The sequence below is a fragment of the Leptodactylus fuscus genome, chromosome 1 (genome assembly GCF_031893055.1).
Source record: "Leptodactylus fuscus isolate aLepFus1 chromosome 1, aLepFus1.hap2, whole genome shotgun sequence".
Classification (NCBI taxonomy): Eukaryota; Metazoa; Chordata; class Amphibia; order Anura; family Leptodactylidae; genus Leptodactylus; species Leptodactylus fuscus.
In genome coordinates, this window is record NC_134265.1 from 166,223,064 (window position 1) to 166,240,248 (window position 17,185).

The 17,185-nt window shown below is 38.4% G+C and overlaps 1 protein-coding gene across 4 annotated transcripts in view; it reads left to right on the forward strand.

The window, feature by feature from the left end:
- The window catches only part of LINGO2 (leucine rich repeat and Ig domain containing 2), a 1,202,771-nt gene that overhangs the window by 395,367 nt on the left and 790,219 nt on the right, over positions 1–17,185 (forward strand). The gene's annotated exons all lie outside the window — the stretch shown is intronic.

Consider the following 17,185-nt stretch of genomic DNA (forward strand, 5'->3'; position numbering starts at 1 on the left):
CTAGAGATTCCAGTGGTGTTAATTTCAGCAGCGATATCTCCCCACTGTCAGAAGGGCAGACCTTACAGCCTAGAGTACTGTCAGAGGATTATATACTGCTAGACTGCCCAGAGCATTGCTGGCAGTCAATCGATATATACTGCACATCGATGAGAACGTGAAAGATCCTCTTTAAAGGGGATTTCTGATAAATATATCCATACATAAATTTAAAGACAATTACAAGTTAAACATTTTTGCAAATAAAATAATTACAAATTTTGCAAAATTCTAAACATTTACTCTAATCATCTCAGTAGTGACAGCCTGTTGCCTTGATTTGTTGCTAAAGGCTTCGACCATGAATGTAGGAGCTTTCTATACTGTGAAACCCAGCCATGATTTCCTTACTGTGGCAGGGTTATCTTCTTGTGCATTCGCTATTTCTACCTGGTAACCCTTCCCCAATCATGGCTAGGTTTCTGACAAGAGCCAGAATTGAGAAAGTTTCATGCATGGTTGTATCCATTGGCAACCAATTAACACAATAGACTGTCATCAATTAGATAAAGAAAACATTTTTAATTATTCACAAAAATGTTAACTTTTAATTGGCTATAAGTTTAAATATGGCTATGTTTGTTTGTGGGATATCCTTTTTAGGCACAGGTCAACATTACTGTAGATCTGCATTTGAATAGCTGCATTTCTGTAGATATGCATGTGGTCACTGCTTTACCTCTATATGCATCTGATTTTATTATTATGCATGTGATGTTTTTTGTTTTTTTCCGGTTGGAACACCTGTGTTTGTTCAGTGTCCCAAAAGGGCCAAAAGGACCACTGTTAAGGGCTTTTGCCATTTTGCACTGTTTTATGTTGTTTATACTGACAATTTGCACTGGTTCTGTATTACTGTATAGAGTGATTTGTGCTATGGGATTCCTAATTGTCAGAGGAAACTCCTATTCACCTCAGTTGGAGTTATTGAGTAGCTAGTGTAGAGTAGCTAGAGCACCAGCAGCTCTGTAGGTTAGATAGCTGTACTTAGAAACACAGGTAGTCCCATGTCATTGGACTCATAGGCTCACAGAATCAAGTATTCCTAACCCTGCTGTTGATTAACAACATACGACAGTTATATTGCAAAAAGCATTGGTTTTACTGCATCAATGTTGTGTTGGCATTGGAAAAAGCAATGGTAGAGTTTATTTTATTTTATTATCTTGCCAATAGGGGCAAGTGACACTGTCAACTACAGATTTTGAAAAAACAAATTGTGGCACACTGTCAATAATCCCGCCACTAGAAATGTGGGGTGATAAAGAACTGACTTAATAAAAAAATCCACTTAAAATGATCCCTTTATGGCAGCAGATGTAGCACTAATGAGTGACTGTTACAGAATACGAAGAAATATTTGTGACAATATCAGTGTACTTGGCCTGCCTGGAAAGAATTCTATGACTGTGACAACAGCACTTAGAAGCCAGAACAGAACCTGGATTAACCCTGTATGGAAGCAAATGCCACATCAACATTGTCTTCACAGAGTGACAATTTCCAGGATTTCAGGAAAAAATAGTGGCATATTATCAGCGTGCTTGGCCTGCCAACTGCTGGCCTCATTCCTATGATTTATTTGACTATGAGCCTATAATTTATTAAATCTAAGTAAACTTTGTTTTACTTCTCCTAGAAAATGAAGTGATTTTGGATCATGCAAAAATAAATAACATAACTGTTCCCTATCACTAAAATAACTCTTCTTCCTGCCAACAGCATCTTTTATTTAATCTGTGGCATAAACACTATAAGGTGTCCACCTACCACTGGTTATTGGTGGAGAGGCAGACATGTGATGTCAGATAATACCAGGATGTCATACATATGTGTCTTTTCTGTATTTTCACTGTGCATTGAAAGACACTGCAGCCATTGTAGTTTCTCCAAGACAAATTGCAAAGTATTAGGTTTCATTAAAAATCAAACAATATGGAATATTTGGTTTTACCTGGCTTGTAACAAGTCAGTTTGCCCATCCGTTGCTCCTTGTACCCTGTATTTCTCCAATAATAGTTGAAAAGGAGGACTAGGGCTTGCCCCAGATCTCTACAGAGGAAAGGATCAGAGGACTGAATTAGGAGTGAAGAGCATAGCGAATCTTTTTGGAGCGTACTGTTGTAAGTGAAATGTGTCTCCATGTTGTTCTATAATTGGAAGATATCTCCTAAATAAACTGCGTCATTCACACCTAACATCAAATGCACCTCAAAATACCTTAACCTGAGAGACAACTAACCCCAAGGGACTCAGCAGCAACAGCTCAGGAATTGACTCTAAAAGTCACCCTGACCATAGAGAGAAGCTGCCATTGCCTACATGATAACAATCTCTGTGTGCTACTATACAGGCTGCATTTAAAGATCTCTGTATCTAATGCCTACTACTACTGAATATTCCTAATTATTTCTAACAAAGAAATTGAACTTTACATTTACATATTTTTATTCTTTAGTACATAACAATTACTGAATTTTTACTTCTTATTTGCCTAGATCTACCTGAATTACTTGTGTTTGATAAATTCAAAGTATTGAGAAGTATAAAGGCTGCCTGCAAAATACATAATACAATACTAAACACGTGAATGGAAAGGGAAGAGTTGTACTAGTATGTTTTCACATTCACTAGATGAAGGTCACGTAAAGTCTTCTGCTGGGAAACATATTCTAAAAACATACCAAAGCTGTATGATTTCATCTAAATTATATTTTCTTTCTAAAAATCACTGTTTTGACTGTCAGATTTCCCTTGGTTCAATAAAGCCAGCGTATACTCACAAGTCTTCTATTGTGTTTTTATACAATAGTAAAGTAGTTTGCTATTAAGAAAAAGTAGAATCTAAGGGGAAAGGATTTCTAAAACATTTACTTCATTCTGTGTTGAAGAACAATAAAGAGTGTATAATGGCATCCTTTGCGGAATGCAATAAAGAAGCATTGTGACAAGAATCCCATCTCTATATTGTATATGAAATATGTTTCTAACAACGAAAACAATGTCATATGAATTAGTCATTTGATTATAAGAAGTGTTTCATAAATGAATAGTGCATGTAAAAATGTAAAAATTAGAAACTTTATAATGTATCATTTTAGAGAAAAATTACTTTTTTTTTTAAAACTGGGGACAATGTACCTCATTCCTCAACTTCTAAAGATTTCCAAAACCACACCGGTTTTGGAAATAATGGTGTGTCCACGCTGCGGTTTTTACCACAAAGCGAGAAAGGGATTCACTGGAATCCCATCTACTTTGCCTTGACTGTATAACACCCCGATTTTTCCAGGCAAATCACAGCGTTTTTCTCCCATGGGGCCCCGGCCTGAGGCTGAGGCCCCACGTTGAAGAAACGCAGCTTTTTTTGTTGCAGATTTTGTTGTCTTTTTTTTGAGCCAAACTCTTCGCTTTGGCTTAAAACAACGCAGCAAAACCTGCAACAAAAAAGGAGTGTTTTCGCAAAGTGGGGCCTCAGCCTTAGTGTGAGATAGAATACTTGCTCGAGGTTCCAGCTGTGTCTCTGTGTATATGCAGCTGTGCCTTTTTCTCACACTGTGTCACCGCCTTTACCCCTCCATACACTTTTGTGGGTAGAAACAGTATGCTGATTTTTCAATGAATCTCAAAAGCCACCTAGTCTCTAGCTAGACATCTCCTGCCGTAAATTGCGTGTGAACAATTCTTGACTCAGTGGATGGCTAGGACTGACTGGATGATCGACATGGCCTCTAATGATCAGAATGTGCCTTTTTTATTAAAATGAGTCAAACACACTACGTCTACATATGGAGTTAGCATGTTTATCATTCATGAGCTTATACAGGTTATGTGATAAAGTAAATTCTAGTGATGCAACAGCAGAACAGTGTAGCAATATAGCATCTATAGCCAGCTGAAATACACAAGGGAGATATTGCCAATATAATATATACAAATACATATCCCACAACATTCTGGCAGTCTTTAAACATTCATTTGCCCTCATACATTCGGAATTGAGCATAAAATATATACATTTTGAAGATGAGCTAAAAGTGATATCCACAGATGAAATCTTCAAAAGGAAAAGATATATTACTAGTTTGATATCCTGGTGTAAATGTTCAATTTTCCCATCTGATTGCCTCTTGCTTTATAGACTATGTATACTCATTTAACGCTATTTGGTGTTCATAATTCAATTGATATTGAAAGGTATTCTGTGTAGCCAGTCAGCGCATATCTTCACTTTTACACTCCATTTATTGTAGATTTTTTTAATGGTTAATAGAATTGGCGAGAATAGAATGTATTGTAATAAGACTTATGGGAAGAATAAAGCTATTTAATATCATCATCTTTAGAGTTCTCCATGTTTTATATAGAGACCTCTGTCTTATTTTATCTTCAGTATTCCCATCAATAATTAACTTATGAAAGAAGAAACTGCTTTAAAAAGCCCAGGACTGGTAAGATATTGAGCATTACCTTGCATCTAAAAGTGTCCTACTGTGGATGACAGCAGAGATCCTTTAAATGATCTATTAAGTGCATTATGTTTTCCATCTTTGTTCACTTAATATTTTATAAAGTGCTTTGAAGTCAGTGGAACGGATGGATTATTCGGTGCAGGTTCTTGATTTACATGCACTAAGTGAATGCAACTTACAATATCTTCGATATAGAAGGCGGAACTGAAAAGCATGTGATAGGAAGCTTGAAAATGCAATTACGTTCTCAGATTTAAGACATTGCTGTTCATGAGCACAACATCAAGATCGATAACATATAGACAGAAAAGCAAAGAGATGGTGTTGAGAAAAATGATATGTGCTTGTCCTAAACAAACATTTACAGCTATTGTTTAAGTACAGTGAACACATTTATAGTAGGTGATTCGACACTAAGAGGGATTCCACCACAATGAAAAGTTATCACTTTTTAATAGGATAGTTAGTTAGTTAGTTCATTAGCTAGTACGTTAATTCAAGATCATTGCTGGGACCCTTATGATGACTTTCTTCTACTCAGCACACGAAAAGAAAATATATGGAGTGGTAACCAAGCAGACATAGTGCCACCTAATACCACTGTAAGGCCAGGGCCCCATGGGATGGAAATGCCGTGATTTGTCCGTGACGGAAAAATCACAATATTTTACAGTAAGGGCAAAGTGGATGGGATTTTAGCAAATCCTATGCCAACTTTGAGGTAAAAACTGCGTTGCGGACATGCCGTGATTTCCAAAACTGGTGTGGTTTTGGAATTCTCAGGATGTCAATTATACTGACGGAAATGCTGGTGGTTTCCCCATAGGTATAATCGTAACAGAAAGTCCGCAGAGGAAAACTCCGTAAACTTTCTGTCTAAAGTGCTGCAGGAGGGGGGCCACACGGTGGCTCACTGGTCAAGCCTTGCAGTGCTGGAGTCCTGGTGTTCATATCCACCAAGGGCAAAAAAAAACATCTGCAAGGAGTTTGTATGTTCTCCACGTGTTTGATTGGATTTCTATCCCATATTCCAAAGACTTACTGATAGGGAAAAATGTACATTGTGAGCTCTATGTGGGGCTCACAATCTACACACAAAAAAAAAAGTACTGCAGGAAGAACTGCAATGCAATGCCGTCAAAGTTTTTCCCGCAGCACTTTATTGCTGCGAGACGTCCCGTGGGGCCTTAGCCTGAGGAACATATGGAAGATCTCAGTAATTTCCATATAGATGCACTGAGCAGCCATCAAGTATGCATGACTACAATTCCTCTCCACAATGGATGGGACTTTTGGATAAGATGAGAGGTCGTCAGTAATCTAACATTTATCAACTGTGCTGTAGATTTTTTCATAGTAATACACATTTTAGTGGAATAAATCATATAAGCTCTGAATATAGTAAGGTCCTCTATATTTGAATTTTATACAAGATTTTTTTCTATCTTTTTGGATTTTGCATTATACTGTAATGAAAGTGAATAAAAATGTTCTCAGTGTATATTATGTATACTTTAGATTATACTATATGATTTAAATGTAGTGCTTTATCCAGGTAAGCATTTCAGGCGATATTTTTTTTATTTCTCACTTATTGTTTTTTATTATAATATCAAACAATTTATGAGCTTTTGTTTAGGAGATTAAGCAGGATTTTGCATTCGTGCCAAGGGCTGAAAAGTAAGTCGCATTCGTCGCTGTAATGCTTCATGCATTTGTATGGTATCCTTTAAAATATATAATTTAGCTTCAGATTTTAGACTCATTCAGAGATAGCTAAACCCATTAGTCAGATCTGAACCTATAAAAAATGTATTCTAAAATAAAGCAACATTAAAAAAGTAAGAAATATAATTTTATTGAATTAGCTTATTATACAATTATATTGGGGCATATGTACTACAATTTTACAGGGGTTGAATATTGTCACTTTTATCTTGATGAGCTTACTTTAGACCAGATTATTTGCTAAACTTGTGGTACAAACAATTATCTCAAAAGGTGAGTAGGTAAAATTAACACATATGTTACAATTTGCTTATTTGCAACTAAGGCCTCGTTCACATCTGTGTCAGTAATCCGTTCAGGGGAGTCTGCATGGGGACCCCCCGAATGGACTACCAAATGCATTTGCAAGCGCTGTGCAGTGAAAGCACACGAACCTCATAGACTATATAAGTCATCTGCTCCATTGAATACAAACTGAAAACCTGGTCATGGCTGGTCATGGGTACCATTTAATGTACTGTAGGTTTGTCTCTGCATTTGATTTGTTTAGTCTGTGTACCTATTTATTGTTGAAGTGTTATTTGCGTTGAATTGGGTGAAACAGGTTTGTGAATATTAATATTGTAGTGTTCTGCAATGTATTTCTAAAGTGCTGTGTTGATTAAAAAGGTGCTTATGAATTATTATGCTCTTTTATATTAGAAGAGATGATTACTGTCAAGCACTGCCCTAAAATTGTGATGACTCCAACAATGATATCATTTATGTCACTGAATTTATTTATTTATTTTTTTTGCGACTTTACTTTGCAGGTTGTGATACTTGTGAACTTGAACCTAGTCAAGTGAAAAGCCAAATGGAAAGCTTTGACTTTCACCAGTGCTTGTGCTATAGAACATTGTCTTCAATTTGCAGTAAAAATTTCTGCTCATAAAATTCCTGTTCAGTAAGCAAAACTCTGCCTGCCGCTGTCAAAGTGGACATATTTTAGGTCTAAGATTATATTTGCAAGGCCGTGATTAACTGTGAAGCAAAAATTGGTTGTAATGAAATGAAAAATGAATTTCTTTGCTGTCACTTTATATCATTAGACAGCAATATAGTATTTTGGTGCGTAAGCTTGAATTTATTTTGTAAGAGATAGATCAAGGTGTCACATCCTTCTTCTTGGAGGGAACATAGCACCAAGTTCCTGTTTTTATTATTTGGATTGGTTAATGCATATCTAGGTATATTAAAGAGGTTTTCTGTGACGTTCTTATTGATGGCTTACGGTTGGAATATGGTACAATTTCCTATTGCTAGTGTCACATTTATCAGACACAAAGTTACTGAGAGCATTGCAAGACCAAATAGCTATGCTCTATTGCAACCATCCATTTGATCATATCCCCTGTGATCATTGAGATTAATACATTGATTTATTCTTTTCATATTAGTAAATTGCTAACCGCCACTGACCTCTCTGTAAAATAGTTTTTTAACCATTTCTGAGGCTGCACAATCACTTGCTTAATTTTTCTTATACAGTATATTGTAGATTAAGTAGATTCAACTGTATATACAATGCAAACCAACATACAATGGTGGATGAAGAGAGAAGCCAACCAAAGAAACAACATGCCGTATTTGTTAGCTCTTTGCTATTTCTTTATTATACTACAGTAGTTTCCTTTTATTTTTAGCAGGTTTTTTTTTTTTTTTTTTTGCCTCTCTGGATTTAGTGGTCCAACATCCTTAATGTCAGCATTGTGATTATTGTATAATAATCCTGTTTAATATTGGACTCCTTCCTCACTACAATTTTAGCTCCTTCACAACATGTCATGACTACAATATTAATATCCTACTTATTCTAAAAAAAACAACTAGTAAAAAGCTTCTAATTATATTTTATTTACTTACAACATAACTGTCAGGCCCAATAGATTTATTATAATCCACTTATGTCAGTAACTAATATGTGCACAATCATTCACTGACAACAGAGACCTCAAACAGCAGCCTGAATGTGTTTGTTCTATAACAATAATGAAAGGGATAAATTGAATTGTTATTATTTATTTAAGGCAAAGTTTTCTTGACAGATTTCATTATTTTGGTTTCTAATTTACTTAAGTATAGCCAGTGGGGAAAAAGGGAGACTGAATGATTGTGCTAGAAAATATAGTGTCAAACAAGATGGTAGTCATTTGCCTAAAGTGAATATATATATATATATATATATATATATATATATATATATATATTTAAATTTTTTATGTTGTTTGTGAGTCCCATATAGGGCTCATAATGTACTTTTTTTTCCTATCAGTATGTCTTTATAGTATGGGTGGAAATCCACACAAACACAGGGAGAACATACAAACTCCTTGCAGATGTCGTTCCTGGCAGGATTTGAACCCAGGACTCAAGCACTGCAAGGCTTCAGTGCTAACCACTGAGCTACCGTGCTGCCCCCTAAAGTAAATATATTTATCAATCCTTCTTTATTGTAAAAGCTTTTGCACTCAACTGAAAATTTGCATATTAATATTTCCACCATTAGTTTTGTTCTAATTTAGTGAAAAGACTTGAATTTCTCATAAAAAATCATTACAATGAAATCTCGTTCACTTTGCAGGCACTATAAAACACAGGTTTTTTTCCCACTGTATTTCTGCTACAGCCCAAAATGAGGCATTTCGGTTACATGGGCCCTTAACCATACAAGTTTGTCTCTAGATACATTCTGTATTCATCATTATTAGAGATGAGCGAGTACTGTTCGGATCAGCCGATCCGAACAGCACGCACGCATTGAAATGAATGGATGCACCTGGTACTTCCGCTTTGACGCCGGCTGCTTAACCCCCCGCGTGCCGGCTACGTCCATTCATTTCAATGCGTGCGTGCTGTTCGGATCGGCTGATCTGAACAGTACTCGCTCATCTCTAATCATTATCTCTAATTCAAGTTTAACATGCAGAGATGAGTTATGGTAACAATAATTTTCAACAAGAATTACCCTGGATAAAAAAAAAAAAAAAAAAAAAAAAAAAAAAATTCTAATGCAAAATGTATCCTATGTGAACATATTTCATTATTACATGTTTACTATTGTGAACTAGAAAATTGCAAAAAAATGGTGAAAAAATGTGGTTGCAACATGCCTGAAAATAAAATCCCACAGGGCATATTACCATTCTAGAGCTATTAATAGAATATCACAGAAGAGAATGGTTGACAACAGCACACAAAACATAACTTTCATTTCCTAATACTAAAATAAATGTCCAAAACCGGTGTTATTGTCTGCCACTTTAATAGATGAATGCCAGGTAAAAAACACCTTGGATAAACTGCGGGATATGGTGCATGACATAGAAAATACAGGTCCCAGGAAATAATTTAAAGGGATTCTACCATTAAACTACCTTTTTTTCTAATGAACACGTCGGAATAGCCTTAAGAAAGGCTATTCGTCTCCTACCTTTAGACGTGGTCTCCGACACACCGTTCCGTAGAAATACCAGTTTTAACCGGTATGCAAATGAGCTCTCCGCAGCAATGAGGGCGGCCGCTCTTGTAGTTCTATACAGGAGCATAGAGAGGTCACCCCAAAATGGCCGTCGGCCAGCTCCTGTATTGAACTGCAAGAGCGGCTACCCAAAAATGTCCACCGGCCGCCGGCCATTTTTGGGTAGCCGCTCTTGCAGTTCAATACAGGAGCCGGCGGCCATTTTGGGGTGGCCTCTCTATGCTCTTGTATAGAACTACAAGAGCAAGAGAAGCCAGAAGAGGCGGAGTTGCTGCAGAAGAAGGAGGCGGCGCTGGAAATAGCTCTCGGGCAGCAATGGGGATGCACTCATCAGCCTTTCAGCTCTGGGGCCCTCCCTCATTGCTGCGAAGAACTCATTTGCATACAGGTTAAAACCGGTATTTCTACGGAACGGCACGGCGGAGACCACGTCTAAAGGTAGGAGACAAATAGCCTTTCTTAAGGCTATTCCGACGTGGTAATTAGAAAAAAAAGTAGTTTAATGGTAGAATCCCTTTAAATAGACTTTCAGTTCCAAGTTCCTGGGTGCAGATTGAAGTTCCAGTCAGCATGGAAACTCTCACACCTCCCAGTCTATCACTCCATTACCCCTGGATCAATAAATTAATCAAGAGGAATTACCATTATGGGTAACCACTAGTAAGTTCCATACTTGAGACTGCCACTGACTAGGAGAAGATGGATCAACCAGGGCTTGGGTCATGTCTAAACAACTCCCTCACCCTAATTTTATTTAGGTTTTAACACTCAGATAACAGATATCATCACTAAGATAACTCCCCTCATGATATCAAATCCCAGGGTGTCATCTGATAAACAATGACTACCAATCTTATCGATCTCACAATTTTAGCCTGAATTGTTGTCCAATTTGTCCTCAGAAAGCTCACTCATGAAGTTATATGCTAACTATCCCATTTGGGTGCCAAGTATGTCCAATATGGGGTAAAATGCATCCTTTCAAGACTTTTGTTAGAATTTCATAATATTGGTTTGCACTGGTTTTATGAGCAATTGCATGGATTAACCAAACTGGCGATCAGTTAAGTGTGAACATATCCATTCATAAGCCACCCCTAAATTCTGCTTATGGTAATGGTAAAAAAAAAAATATGATTGTATCTTTCAGCCTTGACCTATAAGACTTACTCATAAAAGATGACAAGTTGAAGAAATTGCTACAAGTACTATTAACTAATATGCACAAATAATGAATTTGTCAAATAAAAGAGGATTTGTTATCTCATCTTATTTTGTGGTTAAAATGTCTTTTTCTATCAATTCATTATTTGAAGGTATGCAATTCAAGTTTAATCAGAATAGGTGTACTGTGAAAACTGCTGCAGAGCTGTCCGCAATGAATATAAATGTCCTTCAGATAACAGATCCCCTGCAGCCATCCTACTGACAATGCAATAGTCTCAGTCTTTCAAGGAAAGATATGCTGGTTGAGATATCCAGACAAAAACATGACACGGTAGCCTCTCTGTTTTTATATGACACTGTCTAAAATAATTCACCAATATTGTCCATATTCATGGGATCGATATAGAAACCTATAGAAGTAGATGCATACTACGACATATGAAATAATATTTTGCTCCCTAATTTATTGTTCTTGTTTGATTATATTTTAGCATAAAATAATCTGAGTCTAATGTGGACAACAGCAGAATTATTGGAGCATACTGTGTCATAAAGCTACTCGGCATGATATGTGCATCTGCAATATGTAAAATGCTGATAACTGGATTCACTCCTTGCAATCCTATTCATCACAGATGACTAGATGGCTATTGTCCTGACATCAATGAGCAACAGGATTACAATACAGAAACAAGAGCTGTAATTAATTCTCTTTGCACTGAATACATTTTCATCAGGTTTTCCTCTGTGTATTGGTGTGGTGTACATGATGCGTACAGTATATAAAACATGTTATATATTTAGAACATGACTCAGGTATTAGGCGCTGTCCACATCTGAAGCACAGCATGTTGCACTATTTTATATAACATATTTACGGAATTTATGATGCAGACTCCTATTGGGGCCTCCTACAGGGGATTCCTAGAGTCTTAGCTAACTAGAAACATTACTTCATTATGTCTTTCGCCCTTGTAGAAAAAGATATGATTTATACCAAAACCGCAAAAACACACAATACTCCCTATGGAGAAGGAAGGGAACCCTTGACATTTTCCCATTTTTCATGCCAAAAAAAGTCAAAGAACTTTAGATATGACCACACTCAACTGGTCTCTAATATCGTTGTCCTGAAACCGATTCAACCCAATATCAAAAAAGGCTGCAATTCGCACCCCCCCCTCCTATGCATATGTTATACTTGGCGTATCACTTTGTGGCACCTTGTCAAGTCATGTTAATCATTTTGTGGAAATACACATATTATGCACAAATGTAGATATGCCCAGCCGAAGGGATGTATCTGTATCGCTATGTAAGGTGAAAGAGAAAATATATCCTTGTATTGTATTATACAAGTAATAGCATACATGAAAGAATGACATGGGTAAACGGTTGTGCTCTCGTACACCTTATGAAATTTAACACCTGTGACAGGACAGGGACAATGTGGTAGAAGGAGTGTACATTGCTCCCAGGTCCCTGTCATATATGATCTAGATGCGGATGAGAACAGCTGTGTTCCTTGCTGGAGAGTTTTACCAAAACCCTGGTAGAAAGGTCTGGCTGCTGGAGTGGGGAGTATTGGGAGTGTCTCTACTAGAGATGAGCGAGTAGTATTCGATCAAGTAGGTATTAGAACGAATACTATGGTATTCAAAATACTTGTACTCTATTGAATACTACTCCTATTCGCAGTAAACATTCGATTCAGAACCAGTATTGATTGTCCGAATGCTATACAGTGTACAGCATTCGGCCAATCAACACTGGTTCTGCCGGAAGCTCGTCTGTGACGAGGAGGAGTCTAAGATCGGACCACAGCAGTCTTCATTGTGGTCCGATCTTAGACTCCGCCTCGTCACAGACGAGCCTCCGGCAGAACCAGCGTTGATTGGCCAAATGCTGTACACTGTATAGCATTCGGTCAATCAACGCTGGTCAATGAATTCCTATGAGAAAAAGTCACCTCCCGCATAACTGCAAGCTGCCAGCTCTCCTAGCAAAGACGAGCCTGCTGCAGAACCAGTGTTGATTGGCCGAATGGCATGAATCATTTGTGCGGGCAGTGCGCTGCAAGCACACGGAGCCCATTATATGCTATGGGGTCCGTGTGCTCAACTTTCCAGCGCTTGCAGTTGGGCTGATATTCCATTCGGGAAGGGGGGGGGGTGTCCTCCTGCAGACCCCTTCTGGATGGGAGGCAAGCACTAATGTGAACCGATCCATAGTCTATGGGGTCCGTGCACTTTAACTGCACTTCGCTCCTCCTAAACACTCTCCTCCTGCTACTCGTGGACTTAGTGACTCTCCTTTAGTCGAATAGTGGTTTCCTCTGAAACAAGCATTTTTTCCCATAGACTGTAATGGGTTTCGATATTCGATCGAGTAGTCCAATATTTAGGCTCTACTCGAAACGAATATCGAATATTTCACTACTTGCTCATCTCTAGTGTTTACCCCATTCAGCTACTTCAGGTTTTGGGATGTGTGGGGTTAATTCCTAGTATCCTAAAATGTGTGTATTTAAGGGCAGACAACACTCAGGTACACTATGTGATCAAAACTTGTAAGTCATTTTCAGTCAGGTGTCCGGATACTTTTGATCACATAGTGTATATGGCTCTCTCTGCTCCTTAGAATCCACGAGTGAGTAACTTTGTTGTGGTTTGTGTTCAGGGAGCTGAGCAGTAGGCCCAGCTCTCAGTAGTTAGGTAAACTGTGATGTAGGTAGTGGCCAGACAGCTAGGATTTTATTTTGCATTGTTATTGTTTGGATTTGTCTGAAAAGTTCTAACAAAAATGGCTGCGACCAGTTGCACCACATTTGGTTGGACTGGACTTTCATCACTGTGCCAAAAAGTGCTCGTCTATCAGAGGAGATGACGATCCCTGAGCTAATCCACACACCATATTGGGCTTCTTTTGAGGGGTAATTTATTGGAATGACAGTAGACCATTGAAATTCATAAGGGACTCATCCACTGCTGCATTATTTTCTGGAGTATAGAAAGTTAAAAAAAAAAATGTTTTTAAGAGGGAGATTAAGAGTCTTAATGAAATGAAATTGATCATAGCCAGGGTAATTTCTAGAGGGGAGTTCAACATTGTTAATAAATTGCAGGAAACACATTAGGGTCTTATAACGGGAGCCATTCATCATTGCTGCAAATACAGGGGTTGTATGGATAGACCGTGTTGACCAATAGGAGGGGGTAGATGGTTCTTGCAACCAGACCCAAAAATAAAGGGAATCCCAAAAATGATTTGATTTTTTAGACACTTGTATGGGTCCATGCTTGAATATATGGAGGTGGGCTTCCCTATAATAAATTGTCTAGCATAGATGTCAGTTTGATGGACAATTAATTCCAGGACTTGAACAGTCAAAAATAAATGGAAAAATTTAAAAAAATTTACATTTATACCTGGTGTTGCTAAAAACTGGCATATTTAGAGTGAGAAATTGCAGGATCCCAATTTGCAATACTAGGCCCAGGGACTGCCATGTTAGTGCCTGCACTTGATTCTACAAGTGCTTCTGCTAACATAAGGATATGGGTACCAGTGGCAGACACAGAATTAGAGTCTTCACTTGACTTATTCAGGTGCAGTTTCAGTGTCACTGCCAGACCTGCTGGAACAAAGCAAACTATATGCTACTTCTACGCTGTAATGCCTACTGGCCATTTTATTAGAACAAATTCTAAAAATCAAATTGTATATCAAACTAACCGAAGCAACATTACCAAAAATCAATCAGAGTGAAGAAAGATGTACTCTCTCGCTGATGATCTGCAAAACAGGCAAGTGGTCTGACGTCTGGCTTTTTTTTTTTTTAATATAAGAACAGAATGAAGCCTGATGTATATTTTACACTGCAACAGACTAAAGCAAAAGTTCGATTTGGGTCTGAACTGGCTCATTCTAAACCAAAATGAAAATTGACTTGAAAAGTCCTGTATGACACTCTGAGGGCTCCTTGGACTTTACCTAAATCATTCTAGCTCTTTAGTGCAAACAAATTTTATTGTACCACTTTCTACCAATAGTGGACAGCTGCCAATCCTTTAAAAACGAAAGATGCACAGAGTGTATATATGGATCTGAGGCTTTCCTGAGTCTGTTACAACACTGAAAGAAACTGTGTTCCACCTGCTTGAGACCCTTCTCCTGTAAGCTGACCTCACTTCGCTCTGTATACACAGAGCCCTTGTGTGACCTAAGAAACCACACATGCCTATGGACATAATCCTTAAATTACATTACCCAGAAGTCTGTGACCAACTCCTATATGTAGTTCGGAACCTCCAGCCCATGCCTGGTATGATTTCTGCTTGCTCAACCTCTCAAGAGGCCCTATCACACTTCTGTCCTGGAGGCTAGACCCACTTACCTCACTCCTTAGTGTGCCTATTTGCACCACACCACATCATCACCAAGTGTAAGATAATGTATCATAATTTGTATCTAGAAATTACATTTCACCCCTATTTCCATTCAAAAGTTTTTCATTCTCGATATACCCTCCTAGGCCATGTCCCTAATAAGACCAAAAGTAAAGACATGGCTATTTTTGAACACAAATCAACCCCATAGATGTGGACTCATTTTTCCAAGAGCTATGCCCCACTCTGGGTCAGTTTACCTATGATATTTTGAACTTGTGCAAAGATCATAATTTTTCACTTAATGTGCTGCTAAATCACTTGTCACCTACAGCAGCCAAAATCTCCTCTAAGGGCAAAAGTGAAGTCCTGTGAGCATTTTTTTTTATTGCTAATTATTGATGTGAGTTTAATTGCACTAAATGGGATTATATCTACTTCCCTCCTGCACCCCTGCACTACTCCAGGATTGATTGTTTACTCATTTCCACATCATTAACTTATACTCATTATGTTCTCTTTGCTTGGTCAGACCATCACCAAGTGCTAGCTGACAATACCTTAGAGGCACCTATAGGTGTGTGGAGACTTGTTAAGCCTTTATCACTCCACTTTGCAAGGAACTATGGGAAGAATATGCAAATCTGCCTTCCATGATGTAATTAGGAAGACAGTTGCTGCCTCAGTATTGCAAACCAATAGAGGGCGCTCACTGGAATGTGCAAGCCTGTCTTAAGACAGGATTTCAGTGAAATAACCCAATAATGGCTGCTCCCTTTAGCCTCATGCCCAACCTTCCAAGAGGCCTTTGTTTAGCAATGACGCTGGGATTATTACCAGGTATAGTCTCTCAATCGAGGACAGCTGTTTCGATCTGGTTGGATCTCTTCAGCCCGATGTAGAGAGGACTATAACCTGGTAGAGGTGAGAGGCTTAGACAGGGTTCGGGGGATATTGTCACTCCTTAGGGAGAGACCACCATATAGGCTATTCTTCCCTTAGAGGCACCTACTAAGACATTCTACTCCTAGTCTTCTTCACTGACCCCAGAGTTCATCAGTGAATCTCCAAGGCACTGGAATTTTTCCAATACAACAAAGCTCCAGATACTAACCCAGCCATCAACAGGGATGCTCACAAGCCTGATATCTGCAAAACAATGATCAAAGAAGCTACTAGACTTAAACAGGAAAGGACTAAAGAACAAACTGACCTAAAATTCAAACTACTCAAACTGGAATCAGTTAATCAAGAAGATCCTTGCCACCATCTATCTAAAACCATCAGAGATATCAAACTCCAACTTGCTGCAGTTCTGACCCATATCACTGTAACAGGAGCTTGAAGCTAAATTTTATAAATATGTTAATAAGCCAGATATAATATTGGCTTTTAAATTGAGGTCTCTTCAATGGCTGAATACCATATACAATTATGTGAACCAGGGGATTTGACCACCTCTAATCCTAATAACATTTATAAACATTTCCATCCCTTCTACCAGAAGCTTTACTCTGTCCCCTCCTTTCAGCCCTTGGTTATAGGCTCCTTCCTACGTTTCCTACAACTCCCCTTCATAACAAGTACCCAGGCCATTTCCTTAACCACATGAGGACCGCCGTACGTAAATGTATGGCCTCATGTGCTGGTACCTAAAGACCGGACTATTGCCGAAATACGTCCGGCCTTTAGTTACCTTCCTGGCGGGGGAAGGGGGGGGGCAGGGGTTAGGTGTTAACCCCTTCCTCCATAACGTCCAGTCGGAACTGAGTCCGACTGGACGTGTTAACCCTTTCGATCGTGCCGTGAAACATCACAGCGCGATCGAAAGGGATCCGCCGACAATTGAAGTTGATCGGCACCCCCCGCGG